Here is a 17769-nt window from a genome sequence, read left to right on the forward strand (position 1 = left end):
CGCCGCGGGGCGGGACTCGGCGGAGGGATGGCGGGGGGTGCTTTCCGCTGCGGCGTCGGAGGATCCGGTAGCGGACACAAAGGGGCTGAGCTGGGCACTAGACTTGGGGGTTTTGTTTAGTCACATGAAGCTGAGCAGCCAGTGAGCAGTAGGGGGAAGGGGCCGAGATCAGGCGGCTTGGGGAGCCTGGCGGTCGCCATTGCAATGCACTGAGTAACGGGGCGGGCCGAGAGCGGTCACCAACCCCTTTCGTTGAGGCTGCTCGGTTGTGGCCAGAAACGCCGGCTCCGGCATTTACTGTACACACCCCTCCCCTTACTTGGGACAGGACCGCATAGCCCTTCCCTCCCCGCGTCCTGCAAGATCTTATACGACTAGGTGCCTGGGAAGTAACAGCAAGAGGTAAATCGCTCGAAGTGTTTGGGTTGCCAGGGACTTGGTGGGTGTCCAGCTAAAGCTTTTTGCCTCTCCAGGTCTGATTCTCTGGCCTTTGTGTCCCTGGGAAGTTACTCTGCCAGAGGAAAGCAGGTGTGCTCCACTTCTCCCGTGAACCTGAAGATGAGTTGTCCCAGACTCTTCTCAGTGATTGGAAGCTTAGGTGGTGGAGCTAAAGGTTACTTGTTACGAGACTTCTACAGACAACTCTTGTTGGGATCCATCTATGGTTTAGCAACATTAGTGGAAAAGTTTTCTTGAACTGTATAAGTAATATTGACTTTGAATATAAAAACGTTTATATTTAGACTTCAGATTTTGTGTGATCATCAAACTCAACGAGGGGATAAACATAATTGGGGGCGAATGATGGTCCTGTCTTGTTAATACTTTCAACAGAAGTATCAAAACACCACCGTCTGTCCTGTCCAGTCCTGACTAATTCCACGCTTGTTGCATCTGGTTGGTAGATTTGTTTTAATTGTGTATTCCCTCCCTGCAGTAGTTTGCTTTAGTTGTAAACATTTTTTGGTCCCATAGGAACGAAAACGTTTCAAAAAATAGACAACTAAAGTTTCTCAAAGAAAGGAAACCTGGCTGTTTGCCTTCAGTGGCATGTGTAAGTATCTAGGGAACTTGGTGGCAGTAATACTGCATTTTAGTAGGTTTGCTAAGAAAAAACTCGTTTTTATAATAAGGCTATAATCTAGCTTAAGACTTTTTAATTGGTGAAACATAAAGCTTGATTAGTATTAATGCAGTGGTATGTATTGCTTTAAAAAGCCTTAGGATTTCTAACAAAGTTGTACTGCAATTATATCATACTTTGTGTTGGTATTAACTAATGAAGTACAAAATTTTGAAACACCTAGTGTTTTGTGTTGGCCATTAACAGAATTCCTTGATTGGAGGGATATTTAAACACATCAGTGTTTAGATCTCTGTGTTCAAATTGAAATTTGAATTTTTCAGCATTACTTAACTTTCATTTCCTTATTCTTTTCAGATATGTATTTTCTCTTTTTTTTTAGCTTCTAATACAGAACAGTCTTGTATTAATGAGTAGGAGACGCATTAACATTAGCAAATGTTTTCCTGGATCATATAGTTTTACTGTGGAAGGAATATCGAAGAACAACTGCTCTTACCCTCCTCTTTTACAATATATTGAGGTCCAGAGATGATTAAGTTAGTGGCATAATGGAAAATTGCCTTTCAGCCTCTACCCATTGCTGTTTGTATTTGTCATATTGCTGGGATGAGAAGGTGAATATCTACAACTAATAATGGTTAAAAAAGGGGATGTTATTGAGAATACTTGTTAATTAAATATTATTAGGTTCATGAGAACTTCTGTGACAATAAGTTAAAAACTTTCGTATTGGCTGGGCACGGTGGCTCACGCCTGTAATCCCAGGGCTTTGGGAGGCCGAGGTGGGCAGATCACGATGTGAAGAGATGGAGACCAACCATCCTGGCTAACATGGTGAAGCCCTGTCTCTACTAAAAATGCAAAAATTAGCTGGGCGTAGTGGCGCGCGCCTGTAGTCCCAGCTACTCGGGAGGCTGAGGCAGGAGAATCACTTGAACCCAGGAGGCAGAGGTTGCAGTGAGCTGAGGTCATGCCGCTGCACTCCAGCCTGGCGACACAGTGAGACTACGTCTCAAAACAAAAAACAAAAAACTTTCATATTATATGGTAACTTAGTTTTTAAAGTGACTTTCAGTGCAACAATCAGGTACAAAATACAGACATATCGGATAGTTTCAGAGTAATGTTGCTTTTGAATTTTAAGGTTTTCCAAATGCAGTCTTGACCCAGAAATTGAAAAATTAAAAAACAACCAGGTACTTGATAAATTTCTTTGAAAGTTTGAAATAACTGCTGTTATTGCCAGTTATTACATAAGAAAAGAAATGAGATCAATGCTGAAAATAATGGTGTCTTTCATTTTGTAAGTGTTTTGGTTGGATAAACAAATGTGCCACTCAGAATGTTCCTTTTTTAAAAAACAACTTTTTAAGACTACTGCTTCTACTGAGTGGTATCTCTAAGGTCTGTCAGGAAATTGAACAAGTAGTGACTGTCATTTATGGTGGGACCCTACAGTGATCTTTAACTTCTTTGAATGTCAAATTTAGCAAAAAGTTAACTTGTTTTAAGGTTTTAAAAGTTTTTATGGGTCATTTCAGGTGCTTTTAAATTACTGATATTTGTAAGTTGATAAGCTGTTTTACAATTTTCAATATTATGTGAGTGGATTTACTTGCACTTTCATTTTGTGAAAATTAGAGTCACTTTCAGGTTATTTGTAGTTACAAAGTGGTATGTCACCTGCCAACCTTAAACATTTTCCAGTTTTAATTTGTCATTCAAGTTATAAGAGTGTTTTGGTTGAATTGAGACTGTTAATGGGTAGCAGGAGGGGAAAAGAAAGTTTCAAGGAGAATAGAAGTGGTGGGATATTAGCAATCTAGAGAAAGGTCAGGTCCATTTTTTTCTGTCATCCTAAATACTGTTCTTTAGGGTTACTTATTTTGACCATTTTCTTAGGATGTAATTCTGGAAGGAAAAGTGAATCTTACTCTTGTGGGAAGGCTTTTCAGTCAGGTCCTAAGACGATTGTAGCTTGTAGCAAATAGAGAAATTGGCATGTTGAGTTATCTAACCCTGATTTTATAGAGCACTTGTTTTAGCCATTTTTTTAAAGTGTTTTCTAAATGTTTTAAATTAGTAACCTTATAAAATAAAACGAGAATGAAGAGTGGATACTATGGATACATACTCAAATGAGCTTTTATTTACACTTATTTGTTATTTTTCTGGTGAAGAGAATGTGTCATAAATGGAGAATCTGTAAGTATTGAGTAAAGTTGTCAGGTATAGCATTGACTGAAGCAGTTCTAGACGTGGTGTTTTTGGTTCAGGTTTATTACAGGGAAATAAATTGCTGTTAATAGTGCAAGCCATTTACACCATTGAGTTTTGGGAGATTTGAGAATCATGGAACTGATGCTAGCACTAGCTCACCCTGCTGGTTGGCTAAAAGATGTTTCCTCTTCTCCTTAAGAAACAAACATGAAGATCACAGGAGACCCCAAGGGTAGTAGAACTTGAAATTAAATTCTGTCTGTCTTTAGGGAGAGGAAGTTCCTCCAAGGTCTTAGTTGCTGCATTCTATTTTTTTTTTTTTTTTTTGCAGATCTGCCAAGTTGTACCATAGAGTTACTATCCTTTCTTTTTCTTTTTTTTTGGTGGGGGGACAGAGTCACAGTCTGTTGCCTGGGCAGGGGTGCAGTGGTGCAATGTTGGCTCTCTGCAACCTCTGCCTCCCATGTTCAGGTGATTCTCCTGCCTCAGTCTCTCAAGTAGCTGGAATTACGGGCGACCGCCACCATGCCTGGCTAATTTTTGTATTTTCAGTAGAGATGGGGTTTCACTATGTTGGCCAGGCTGGTTTCGAACTCCTGACCTCAGGTGATCCACCCGCCTTGGCCTCCCAAAGTACTGGAATTACAGACGTGAACCACCGTGCCTGGCAGGAGTTAACCACCGTGCCTGGCAGGAGTTACTGTTCTTTTTGAACTTCTTGGGAACTCTTACGTGATTATAGAGAGTTAGTAGATTTTTTTTCTTTTAATTTCAAGATAAGAAATCCTTTGACAGTTGAGAAATGTTAGGAAAACAGCCCTGTGAGACTAACTTTCCAGGAGGAAAAAAGCAGAGAATTTCAAGAGGAAGAGGACAAGGAGCCTGCCAGGGCAGAAGCAGCAGCAGTGCACACTTCTCTTGGTTGGGCGAAAGTGAGACTGGATTAAGGTTAGCGTTTCTGAGAGATTTTCTTTCCACTCTCCTTCTACTAATCTTGGCACTACCCCTTCTGTCTGCTAGCTGTAGTCTTTCCATTTCGTTCGGAATCCTTGAAACAGATCTTGTAAGTAAAAATAAAGATAAGTGATTTGTTCCATGAAACTTAATTCTGCTAGCCTAGATTTTGGTAGAATTGAAGTTGGGTTAGAGTGATGAATGCAGATTTTATGTGTTAAGCCTTTTGGTATGTATATCTTCTTTTAAGTTGGAAATACAGCTTTTAAAATACTTTATACAGGCCGGGTGTGGTGGCGCACACCTGTAATCCCAGCACTTTGGGAGACTGAGGTGGGCGGATCACTTGAGGTCAGGAGTTTGAGACCAGCCTGGCCAACATGATGAAACCCCGTCTCTACCAAAAATACAAAAATTAGTTGGGCGTGGTGGCACGTGCCTGTAGTCCCAACTACTTAGTAGGCCGAGGCAGGAGAATCTCTTGAACTTGGGAGGCAGAGGCTTCAGTGAGCAGATACTGTGCCACTGCACTCTAGCCTGGGTGACAGAGTGAGACCCTGTCTCAAAAAAAAAAAAGACTTTGTACAAACTCTAGAAACATAAATATGTTTTGAGCCAAATAGACAATTGAAAATAAAAAATACCTAACAAAGTGTTAAGATTAAAATTCTTTACACTTTACAAAGCATGTTTACCTGTAGTCAATCAATTTTTTATCTAATTTTTTGAAAAGATTAATATTTTACTTACAGGTATCTCTTTCCTTAGATTCTTGAGGAAGATGTTAAGTGCAGTCATGTGCAGCGTAATGGTGTTTTTTTGGTCAGTAGTGGACTTCATTTATGATGGTGGTCCTGTAAGATTATAATACTGTATTTTTACTGTATTTTATGTTCTGTGTTTAGATACACAAATATTTAACAGTTATGTACAATTGTGTATGGTATTCAGTACAGTAACATGCTTTACAAGAGCATGTTGTGACCTCGGAACAATAGGCTATACCAAGTAGCCTAGGTGTGTAAGCAGGCTCTACCATGTAGGTTTGAGTACACTTTGTGATGTTTGCACAGTGACCAAATTGCCTAAGAACTCATCTTTCAGAATGTACATCCATGCTTAAGTGATGTATGATTGTAAAACTAGTACTTTCAGAGCACCACTTAGTGGGGAGGAGAGGGGTGATTCCCAATTTATTGTTGGTTTGTGAAGGTGGGTAAAAGCCTTCACAGAGTTGGAATTGCCTTTTGTTTGCTACTGACTCACTAAATACTTTACACACAGACACACACCTGTGTGCGTATATATACACACACACACACACACACACACACACACAGAATCACAATTGCAATTGTAATTATGCATATATAAAGAGGCAGGATGTGATAAGTTTTAAAAGTGTAAGCCTTGAAGTAAAATTGGCAGGGATCAGATTTAGCTGTGTGAGCACTAAGCAAGTGGAATTAGTAATTACCATCTTCAAAGAGGTTTAGGGTTGATATTACCTAATTCGTGTGAAGTCCTTAGCTTTCTGGCACACAATACTGAGTAAAGTAAGTGTTAGCTGTTAGAGTAATAATAGTTATTGTTACCATTGTTTAATTATTCTTTCTACATTAACTTGAAATTTTCACCTGTGAGTGATTTGGAGTTGTGTACTTTTGCTAATGTACCATTTTAAGCCATGCCTGTAAAGACAAGGTTGTTATAGAGGAAGTGAGAGGTAGGCGTCGAAGTGTGCCTCTGATTCTAGCAGTAGAATCTTATAACCAGGTTAAATATTTCAGGAATGCATTCCCAGCACTGTCAGCAGATGAGTAGATGCACTTGGGAATGAGTACATTTTAATGAAGTTATTTCCCAACCAGTGCATTGGTTTGTCTTTGTTACACATCCTGAATTTCTTCACTCTCCTTTCAGTTTTTGACTGTGAGGCCATGTGGTGACCATTAGTAGAGAGAAGAAGGTCAGTGACTATGCGTATTTGTAACGTACATATAAACCCAAGATGAGAGTGAGGAGTGACTGGTAGGTAGCTAGATTGAGAAGGGTGGAATATAATCTTTTCATTGGATAGTCTGAGTTGGCAATTTCCCAAACAGCATTTCCTTTTGCTGTTTTCCTCACCACACTTTGTTTTGTATATGTCTGTGCTGGTATGGTGTTAAAGTTATCAGTTCCCCCTCTTTAATTTTCTTTCTACCACCAACGTAATCCTAGCACAAACACAGATTTTAAGCTTACAAGCAAATTTGTCAAAGACAGCTGATAAAAATAATTTTAGGTTCACCTGAGGAGGGGTGCTAGTGTGAAATTGTAAGTTTTTCATTTATGCTTGGAAAGTATTTACAGCAATTTGGAAAGTGGGGGGGGAAGTCACCCATAATCTTATTACCATTATATAATTATTAGTATTAAAGACAGATGACATTAAGTAAGCATCCACTATATTCTTTTAATAATCCTGTGATATATATATTCCCACTTTACATGTGAGGAAACACATCCACTTAATAGTGTAGCAGCCAAGTTTGAACCTAGGTACATCTTGAGAAAGGTCTGGAGAGGAGACCTTTCTGTTCTACCTTCCTATTCTTCTTATATATATATATATCCTTTTACCTAGTTGTTACACAATTTGTAAGTTTCATCTGCTAGTTTTAAAACTTAGCATTATAAAGACATTTTTCTCCCTACCCTTATTTCAAGTGGTGTCATATTGCTCACATTGTCTATTCATACCACCATGTAAAGGCTCTTTGTCTTGGCTGCTGGACATTGATACAATGATATTGACCAAAATGGATGCTGCCCTTTACTGAGTGACTAAGATGAAAAAAACAGACTTAATCAGAACTAATACTTTATGGGATTTGGATTGCTACAGGTTTAATCATGCCATCTGTCCTTGCTGGTGGGACATTTGAACTTAGAATTGGATATAAGTAAAATACAGATGACAAATTGAATAATTTATAGCTTTCTGAAAACAACTTTTTAAAATATATTTTAACACTTTGAAATGCCTGTGCTTCCTTGTGAAAAATCTTAAAGGGATATTAAAATCAAATGGGCACTTAAAACTTATCTAGTTACTATTAGTAATTCCTAATATAATTTAATTTATAAAAGAAAAAAGCGAATTCTGGCACTCATTGGGAAGATGGCATTATATGTTGAGATAATTTGTGGGACACAGTGACTATAGTTAATATTGCATACTTCAAAGTTGCTAGGAGAGGACATTTTAAGTGTTCACACCACAAAATATAACTATGTGAGGTAATCCATATGTTAATTAGCTAAATTTAACCATTGCATAATTTATATGTTTTTCAAAATGTGTTGTACACCATAAATATATACAATTTGTATTAGTTTAAGAAGAAGAAAAAGATAATTTGTGGGCATTTATAAATAGATTGTATGGGTCAGCACTGCACAATAGAAATATAAGTTGAGTCACAAATGCAATTTTAGATTTTCTATAGCTACATCAAAAAATAAAAATAAATAGGTGAAATTTTATTAATGGATTTTTATTTAACGCAGCATATCTCAAGTACTATTATTTCAACATATAAACATGATTGAACTATTTTACATTTTTTATTTTTTTAACCATATTAAGTCTTCAAAATCTGTTGATATTACATACTTAAAGCACATCTCAATTCAGACTAGCCAGACTTAAGGTATTCAGTAGCCACATACAGTTACTGTGTTGGACAGTGCAATTACAGATAGTAAGTCCTGTAGGGTTACAGAGAAAGAATAATACAGAAATTAGGCTGGGCGCGGTGGCTCAAGCCTGTAATCCCAGCACTTTGGGAGGCCGAGGCGGGCGGATCACGAGGTCAGGAGATCGAGACCATCCTGGCTAACACGGTGAAACCCCGTCTCTACTAAAAAATACAAAAAACTAGCCGGGCGAGGTGACGGGCGCCTGTAGTCCCAGCTACTCCGGAGGCTGAGGCAGGAGAATGGCATAAACCCGGGAGGCGGAGCTTGCAGTGAGCTGAGATCCGGCCACTGTACTGCAGTCTGGGTGACAGAGCGAGACTCCGTCTCAAAAAAAAACAAAGAATAATACAGAAATTGAACTGAACAGTAAAGGATGGCTGAAAACAGAAAATGCTTGAGAAGAATATTCCCATAAAGAAGTGATGGGAATTAAAATTAAGCAAATACAGTTTGATACCAGGTAATAGAGTGACTTGAATCCAGTTTAGGGAATGTAGTTTGCGGTTTGTGTGTACACACAATGTAGTTTGCGGTTTGTGTGTGTGTGATTGCGAATATGTATTGGAGGGTGCCTAATTCATGTCTCATACATGAGCACTTGATACATACTGAATTAGCTGGGTGCATTGGCTCACGCCTGTAATCCCAGCACTGTGGGAGGCTGAGGCAGGCAGATCACCTGAGGTCAGGAATTCGAGACCAGCCTGGCCAACATGATGAAATCCCATCTCTACTAAAAATACAAAAATTAGCTGGGCGTGGTGGCATGCATCTGTAATCCCAGCTACTTGGGAGGCTGAGGCAGGAGAATCGCTTAAACCTGAGAGGTGGAGGTTGCAGTAAGCCAAGATCATGCCACTGCATCCTGCATAGGTGACAGAGTCAGACTGTCTCCAAAAAAAAAAAAAGATAAATATTGAATTAATATTTAGAGAGAATTAATGTGACACCACAGAAAATGCTGGAAAAAACATCCTAACAAAGCCTTGTGGATCTTCAAAAGGGAAAGAGTTTCATTTAGGGAATATTGATGTTCTGTGATTAACAATATGATGGATTGATAAAGAAGGATGAGAATTGAGAAAAGGTTTTTAGATTTAGCTATTATTGTTGCTTGTTTTTAAGTGTTTTATTTAGGTATAACTCAAAGTGCACTTACAGTGAGGTACACAAATCTTAAGTACAACTCAGTAAATTTATACATATAAGTATACCCAGGTAACTCCCAGGTACTGGGAGGTACTGGGTTACGCCTGGGGAGAAGAGGATGTAAAAAAAGCATAGACATGAGAGTTGTGGAATGCAAGCATTTTCCCTGGTTAGAGCCTATCTCTTTTAAATGAAATACCCAGATTGAGATGTAGAAGAATGTTTTTCTTCATTGATTAAAGGTGCCTTATGCTCCCTCCTATTAATTTCTCCCTACAGAAGTAACCGCTATTCTAGCCTCTAACCTCTATCACTATAAATTAGTTTTTGCTTGTTTCTTTTTATTTTCCTTCCTTTTTTTTTCTTTTGAGATAGGGTCTCACTCTGTCATCCTAGCTGGTGTGCATTGGCGCAATCTCAGCTCACTGCAACCTTCACCTCCCAGGTTCAAACGATCCTCCCACTTCAGCTTCCTGAGTACCTGGAACTACAGGTGCGTGCCATCATGCCTGGCTGATTTTTTTTTTTGTAGTAGAGACGGGGTTTTACCATGTTGCCCGGGCTGGAGTTTTTGTTTCTGAACTTCTTATGGCATATTTGTTCTCCTTCCCAAGGTTAGTGAGAATTGATGCTTGAATCCATCTCTCTTTTCTTCTGTCCTTGTTTGGCGTTGTTATGAATTGGGAGGTAAATCAAATGAAATTTGGTACTATGGCCCTTTTTTCCCCCCAGTGACAAAATCAGAGCGGTGCTTCTTAGTGTTCATAATAGTACTCCTTTAGACATTAGTTTTATGACTTGATATTTTGTTTAGAATGCAGAGATTTGAGTTGCCTCCACTGATAATATAGTTGCCTGGCTTGCTGTCATTACAGTGTTCTCTAGGCATATAGCCAGGAAGTAGGTGGAGGAGGTTGTGGATTGCCTCCTTATATAGACGGTTTTGGGAGCCTCTTTGATAGTAGCTTCCAGGTATTTTATCAGTTAGCTATTAGGCATTTTAGGTTGCTTATTAAGGTATATGGGTATTTCTGATTTTAGTTTTAGAAGTAGGAATAAATAGGTGTACTTTTTTTTTATAGGTAGGTATCTAACCTGTCCAACAGAAAAGTAGAATATAACTAGAATGTTACCTTATGGACAGTTGCTTACAAGTGTGAATGGTTAAAGCCCATGTAGGAGACTTTATAAATGGAAAGCTGAAATAGAATTGTTCATCATGGTTTTTACTTTTAGTGCTTGAATCAGTTTTTTTTCCCCAAATGGAATTAATAGTTGTAGCATTTATTTTTCGTAAATACTGAGCAGTAGAAACCTTATTGTAGTATAGAAATATTAAATTAGTGCTTTGCAGATAAAGAATTTTTTCTGAAATGTGTATTATAATAAAGTTGTTGTTAAAAGTACATAATAATAAAAAAAGTACATAATAATAAAAAATGTATCTTCACTTTCTAGTATATCTAGTTTTGAAGAATGAATATGTAAATTGTGCAGAAATGGATATGAAAAGACTTTCTCATTAACATTTGGATTGCGAATGCTCTTGAGTTTATAAATGAAAATATTTATATAAAGAAGTTTTGTCTTTTGGAATTTGTAATAAATTTGTTTAATATACTCTTGCTCCAAGGATTTTAGTATTTGTCTTGAAGAAATAATAAAATCTCGCCTGTCAACTTTTCTTATTGTAGCTTTTGTGAAGTATAAAAGGCTAAAGCAAATTGGTTAAATTAGACATTAAAAAAACTGTATCATTATTATCTCCAAAATATTGAGACTTTATACATAACAGCTTTTGGGGGCTAGATTTAGAAAATCACTAACATAAAACAATTAGAATTTTAATTATAGTCTTCAGAACTAATGTATGTAGAAAAAAATACACTCAAGTTTGTGTTCTATGTTTACATGTTGTTTTGACAAAAATGAATGTTACATTTGAATTTAGTTTTGGGAGATTTCAGTTTTTTTGTATTCAGAAAAGTCTTGTTTGTCTGGTTGTATTTCCTCCAGTTTTCACATGTTTTATTTAACTGGGTTAGTTGTCATACAAAATTCAGCTAATGCTTCACTAGGAGTAGGAATGCACATATACAGAACACAGGATATGGTGTCTACTCCAAAGAGCTCATGATCTAAGATATAACTTGAAGAGTACTTAACTGTGAAACATTTAAATTACTGAGCTCACAAAATAAAATGATCTGTAATAAGATTAGTTAATAAAGCTTCTTGACAAAAATAATTTTTTTACCTAGATTTTGAAGAAGTGGTATGTATAGGTTGGTGAAAAGGGAAGGAAATAACAGCTAGGGGGAAGAGCATATTAAAAAAGCACAGATATTTTGGGATGCTGAGACAGGTGGAGCACCTGAGGTCAGGAGTTTGAGACCAGCTTGGCCAACATAGTGAAATCCAGTCTCTATTAAAAATACACACACACACACACACACACACACACACACACACACAAAAGCCAGGTGTGATGGTGGGTGCCTGCAATCGCAGCTACTTGGGAGGCTGAGGCAGGAGAATCACTTGAACCTGGGACATAGAGGTTGCAGTGAGCTGAGATTGTGCCACCACACTCAGCCTGGGTGACAGAGTGAGACTGTGGCTCAGGAAAAATAAAAAAAAAAACACAGACATGAAAGTTGTGGAATGCAAGCGTTTTCCTGGGTTAGTCTATTTTAAATGAATATAGTAAAAAATCATAAGATTGTGGCATGAGCTGGAGGGATCTGAAGAAGTTTGGATTAGAAATTGGAAATAAGGAGTTCTACTGAAGATCATTGAACAGAATTACATGAAATATGATTAGCAGCCAGATACAGCATGATTGGAGAGGAGACTGAAGTGAGGAAGGCCAGTTAGTGTTTATTATCTTGGTGAGTGGGAAGGGTATATTAAGAGTAAGGATATGTAGTTTTAAATAAATCAAATATTGTGGCTCCTCAGTTTATAGTGCAGAGCTAAAATAAGAATGAGAATTTTATTATCTTCTGATATTCAAAATAAATGGAGATAGAGTTTGCATATGACTTACTAGCACTAATTGAGGTAGACCTTTTTCTAAAAAAAAAAAAAAAACTGACTTGGACTTTTTTTTCTGTTAAGTTTATTTTGAAAACCAAGAAAGTTATGCTATCATGGTGTTTTCCTAAGTAAAGAATATTTAAGGTAACTGATAAGAACTTGTATGCTGAATTTTGAGTTAAAATTCTGTATTTTATTCGTGGCTTAAGAGACATTATAATTTGCATTGGAGCTGGTGGGAAAACAGGAAATAATAAAAATTAACAATGAGTACTACATATTTATATTTAAGTAGACACTTGTTTTAAAATATAGGAACATTTGGGAATACTCTGCTTTTATAGGAAAATAATGTTCTTAAGATGTAGAGTTTTTAATAATTCCTAAATTGAATGTACATTATGTTTTATAATGGGTAAAGGTCATTTTTAAAATAGAATTAGAAAAACAGGAAAAATTATAAAAGTAATACAATTTTTTAAATCCTCGTGTTTTTTTTTTTAAGAGTTAGGAAATAGAACAGAAGCTTGGGAACTAATAGTTTTAGAGTTTTAAGATACCATGTTTTAGCTTAACATTTACATTTTAAACATTCTCACAGTTAATATAGGCTTAACTTGGACATATTAAGCTTTTAGGATTTAGTATGTAGTAGTTCTCTGCTGGCACTAAGTCTTTCCCCTTCGCTCCTTTCCAACAGGTGTTGCCCAAGCTCTCTTAAGCCATTCTTTTCTTTCTATTATTATTACTATTTTGTAGAGACGGGTCGCACTTTGTTGCCCAGGCTGGTCTTGAACTCTTGGGCTCAAGCAGTGCTCTTTGGCCTCCCAAAGTGCTGTGATTACAGTTGTGAGCTACTGAGACTAGCCTTTTTATTCTGGTGGTCAGTACTGATGAAGTCCTTTCCAGCTTTGGGCACACAGCCTTCCATTATTCCTGCTGTCAGTTTTTTGTCTTTCTACTGTGCTTTTCAACCTTAGTTATTTATGTATCACCTTCATCTGCGCAATTATTACTTACCATTTAACTGCAGCAAGTAAAGACATTAATAGTGAGGTTTTTGGGAACGTGGTAAAATCAGGAGGTATGTTTGACTTTGTCCAAGTTATCTGATGAGGCAGATCAGCTAAAGCAAAATACAGTGAGTTGCTCCCTGCTATCACTGGGACCTAGAGATTTCATCTACATCTCTGAAAAATGGGGTTTCTGTATGATAGTATGGGTGAGAAGGAATGTCAGCAGAACTATCAGCTGTTTTCTCATTATCCTGATGAACTAGTGGTATAGGAAGCTTTTCTGAAAATGCTGCTCTGAATTGCTTGCTTAAGTAGTTGTTTTTTAATACCTGTGTATGGCTCCATAGTTCTTGAGAATAGCCCTATCTCCATTTGTTTGTAGATGAGAGAAAGCTGAACCTTCTGCTGTCAGTGGAGAAGGCCTAGAATTAGTCTAGAACTGGTGCTGTAGGGCCCTGGAATGCTTCAGGAATTGGTGTCTGCAGGGACCTCTGAAGGAATTGTCTAAAAGTCTGTGTAACAAGTAAGCAACACTGATGGTTCCAGGAAAGGGACTCCTGCCTCATCCAAGTTTTCTTCTTTGACATTCAACCTGAGGATCTCTGTACTTGAGAACAGTAGGCACAGTTCAGGTTAAGGGCATCATATTGGAAAACAGGGAGAATTACATGAAAATCTACATGTTGATCTGAGAGTTATTCCCAATCTCTTTTTCCCTCCCAGTTCGGAGAATACTGGCTGACAAGTTCTTGCCCCATCTAGCTGTGAGATTAAAAGATTCATCCTGTGACAGCAAACTGACGAGATCAGGAAAAATGTCTAACTGATAACAGATGTGGCCCAGATTGATAATCCTACAGTATGTCTCCTCATTAAGACAGAATCTCTAGGCAACTTTTAAATGCCTCAACCTTAAATATGAGATTAAGGATCACCAAATATTTGAGGATAACCTTATATGAAAGAGAAGAGGGAAATGGAAATACTTTAAGAAGAAGAAAAGTTTTTATAAAAAGTTACTGATTTCTTCAGAAGTAGATACTGCATCTTTGAAACAAGAAAGGATGCTATGAAAAAGCAGTGCCGAGAAAAGAAAAGCTTCTAGAAATTTAGAGTATGAAACACTTCATAGAATAATTGGAAATTCAGAATATTAAATTCTTATTAGAAGGTTGGAAGATAAAGTTGAGAAAACGCCCACAGAGGACAAAAAGAGTTGTAAAGTAGGAGAAAATTAGAAAACTAGAGGATCACACTTGCATGCACGTTCAACACATGAAAAGTAAGAATTGGCTGGGTGTGGTGGCTCATGCCTCTAATCTCAGCCCTTTGGGTGGTCAAGGTGGATGGATCACCTGAGGTCAGGAGTTCAAGACCAGCCTGGCCAACATGGTGAAACCCCGTCTCTACTAAAAATACAAAAGTTAGCCGGGCATGTTGGTATGCACCTGTAATCTGAGCAAATCGCTTGAACCTGGGAGGCAGAGGTTGCAGTGAGCTGAGGTGGCGCTGCTGCACTCCAGCCTGTGCAACAGTAGGAGACGCTGTCTTAAAAAAAAAAAAAAAGGGAGAAAATGGAAGAAATTATGTGAATTTGCACAGTAAAAGGGCTCATGAATGCTCAATATGGTGACTGAAAAAAAGAACATCAAGATGTATCATGGTAAAATTTCAGACACCAGAAATAAAGGGAAGATCAAGAAAGCTTTCGGGAATGGAGCACAAAGGAGGGATTGGAAATAGGTAGCATTGGAGAGTAATCAGTAATGGAATAATACCTTCAAAATCCTGAAGGAAAGCTATTTCCAAACTCTTCATTCTATACCAGTCTATCAAGTGTGGGAGGAGGCTAAAAATATGAAACGTATGAGGTTGTTAGAATCTTTACTTCAAAAGTACCATATCAGGAAGTTACTAGAAGGCACAGGCTCCATCAAAGTAATGGGATAACTAAAAAGAGGGGGATCCAGGAAATAGGATGTAGTACAGATGAGTAAAGAGAATTTCTAGCATGATTATGAAGGGAGATTCAAGGATAGTGCTGTACAGGAGGTCTGAAGAGTAACCAGTTCAGCTTGGGACAGGAGGATGAAGGGATCTAGATGGCGTGTCTTTAGAGAAAAAAAAAAAAAAAAAAGGACTTTTCTGATTTAATTTATAAGGGATATTTGTTGGTAGTTTTCTTATGATAACTTTGTCTGATTTTGGTATGAGGGCAATATTGGCCTCATAGGAATGAGTTAGGAAGTGTTCTCTCCTATTTTTTGAAAGAGTTTGAGAAGAAATAGTGTTAATTCTTGAAATGTTCCCCAGATTCCAGGGAAGCAGTGTGGTCATGGATTGTTTGTTTGTTTTTATGAGACAGAGTCTTCTTCTGTTGCCCAGGCTGGAGTGCAATGCACAATCTTGGCTCACTGCAACCTCGAACTCCGGGGCTCAAATGATCTGTCCTCCTGCCTCAGCCTCTCAGGTAGCTAGGACTACAGGTGCTCTCCACCGTGGTTGGCTAGGTCCTGGGCTTTTCTTTGTGGGAAGTTCTTTCTACTTGATTTAGGTCTATTCAGATTTCCTGTGTCATCTTTAGTCAGTTTCAACAGTTTGGGTTTTTCTAGGAATTTGTTCATTTCATCTACACTATGTAATTTGTTGGCATACAGTTGCATAGTGTTCTTTTATAATCCTTTTTATTAATATAAGGTTGGTAGTAATGACTCCTTTTCCATTCCTCACTGTAGTGATTTCAATCTTTTCTTTCTTAGTTTAGCTGAAGGTTTGTCAATTTTGTTCTTTTCAAATAACTAACTTTTGGGTTCATTGATTTTTTTTTTCCTCTACTTTTTTTCTGTTCTCTATTTCTGCTGTGTTCTTTATTATTTTTTTTTCTTTTGTCTGCTTTGGGTTTAGTTTGTCTTTTCCTAATTTCTTAAGATAGAAAGTTAGGTTATGGATTTAAGACCTTCTTTTTTAATGTAGGCATATATAGCTGTAAATTTCCCTATAAGCATTGCATTTACTTCATCCCATAAGTTTTAGTATGTTGTGTTTTTGTTTTGATTTATCTCAACATATTTTCTGATTTCCAATGCAATTTCTTCTTTGGCTTACTGGTTACTTAGATGTTTGTTGCTTAATTTCCACATATTAATTTACCAAATTTCCTTCTGGTATTGATTTCTAGTTTCATTCCATTGTGGTCAGAGAACATATTCTCTATGATTTTTATTCCTTTAAAATTTATTGACACTTGTCTGATGGCCTAACACATAATACATACTAAAGAACATTCCTTATTCTGCTGTCGTTAGGTGGAGTGTTTTGTAGAGTTTATAGTGTTCAATTCTTCTATTTCCTTGATCTTCTGTCTATACTATCCATTATTGAATGTGAAGTACTAGGGTTTCTATTCTTTTTGAATTCTGCCTTTCAATTCTGTCAGTTTCTACTTCATATATTTTGGGGTTCTCTTATTAGGTGTGCACATGATTATAAGTGGCATGTAATTTTGATGGATTGACCTTTTTGTTACTACAAAACATTCTCTGTTTCTAGTAACAATTTTTTGTCTTAATGTCTATTGTTTCTGCTGTGAGAATAGCTGCATCAGCTCTCTTTTGGTTACTTTCTGCATGCTATAACATTTTTGATCTTTTACTTTCAGTTTATTTGTATCTATTTAATCTCAAGTGTGTCTCTTATAGCCAGTATATAGTTGGATTATGTTTTTTACCCATTCTGCCAGTATGTGCTTTTTGATTGGAGTGCCTGATTAATTTGCATTTAATATAATTGCCAATAAAGTGGAATTTACATCTGCTGTTTTGCTCTTTGTTTTCTATATGTCTCGTTTTTTGGGGTAGTTATTCCTCTAGTCCTCTAGTGCTGCCTTTTGTGTTAAATAGATATTTTCAAGTGTATCACTTGAATCACTTGTTTTGTACTGTATACTTTTAATTCATTTTTGTAGTGGTTGCTCTGGGAATTATAATTAACAACTTAATTTTTTTCTAGTTGAAATTAATACTGTTAATCTTAATAATATACAAAAAGTTTGCTCCTATATAGCTCTGTTCTCTCTCCTTCCTTCATGTTATTATTGCCATACATACATCCTTTTACACCTTTTAAATGGGGAGAAGAAAAAGTCACGGAGAGAAAACAATTATACTGTCTTTTATATTTACCTATGTAGTTACCTTCACCATACTCCTTATTTCTTCAAATGGATTCAGGCTGCTATCTAGTGCTCTTCCATTTCAGCCTGTGGGATACTCTTTAGTATTTGTTTAAATCTGTAAATGTCTTAATTTCTCCTTCTGTTATGAAAAATAGTTCTAGAATTCATGGTTGAGAGTCTTTTTCTTTCAGTACTTTGACACCATTGCCATCTGGCCTCCATGGTTTCTCATGAAAAATTAGTTATTAATGTTACTAAAGATGTTTGTTTGTGACAAGTTGTTTCTTTCTTGCTTCTTTTAGGATTCTCTCTTCCTTTTTCAGCAGTTTTACGATGATATGTCTAAGGTGTAGATCTCTTTGGGTTTATCCTCTGTGTAATTC

The 17769-nt window shown here is 37.1% G+C and overlaps 1 protein-coding gene across 4 annotated transcripts in view; it reads left to right on the forward strand.

The window, feature by feature from the left end:
• ZNF644 (zinc finger protein 644) overlaps nt 1-17769 on the forward strand; it is a 101038-nt gene that overhangs the window by 716 nt on the left and 82553 nt on the right. Inside the window, exon 2 of one of the 4 annotated variants that reach the window (XM_011956035.1) lies at nt 474-1701. The exons of 2 other annotated variants lie outside the window; for them this stretch is intronic. The gene's annotated coding sequence lies outside the window, so the exon portion shown is untranslated. Of the gene's footprint in view, nt 1-164; nt 403-473; nt 1702-17769 lie in introns of those variants that run through there. One more of the 4 variants, XM_011956038.1, reaches the window with a different exon arrangement.

This window comes from Colobus angolensis, unplaced genomic scaffold (genome assembly GCF_000951035.1).
Source record: "Colobus angolensis palliatus isolate OR3802 unplaced genomic scaffold, Cang.pa_1.0 Scaffold41, whole genome shotgun sequence".
Taxonomy (NCBI): domain Eukaryota; kingdom Metazoa; phylum Chordata; class Mammalia; order Primates; family Cercopithecidae; genus Colobus; species Colobus angolensis.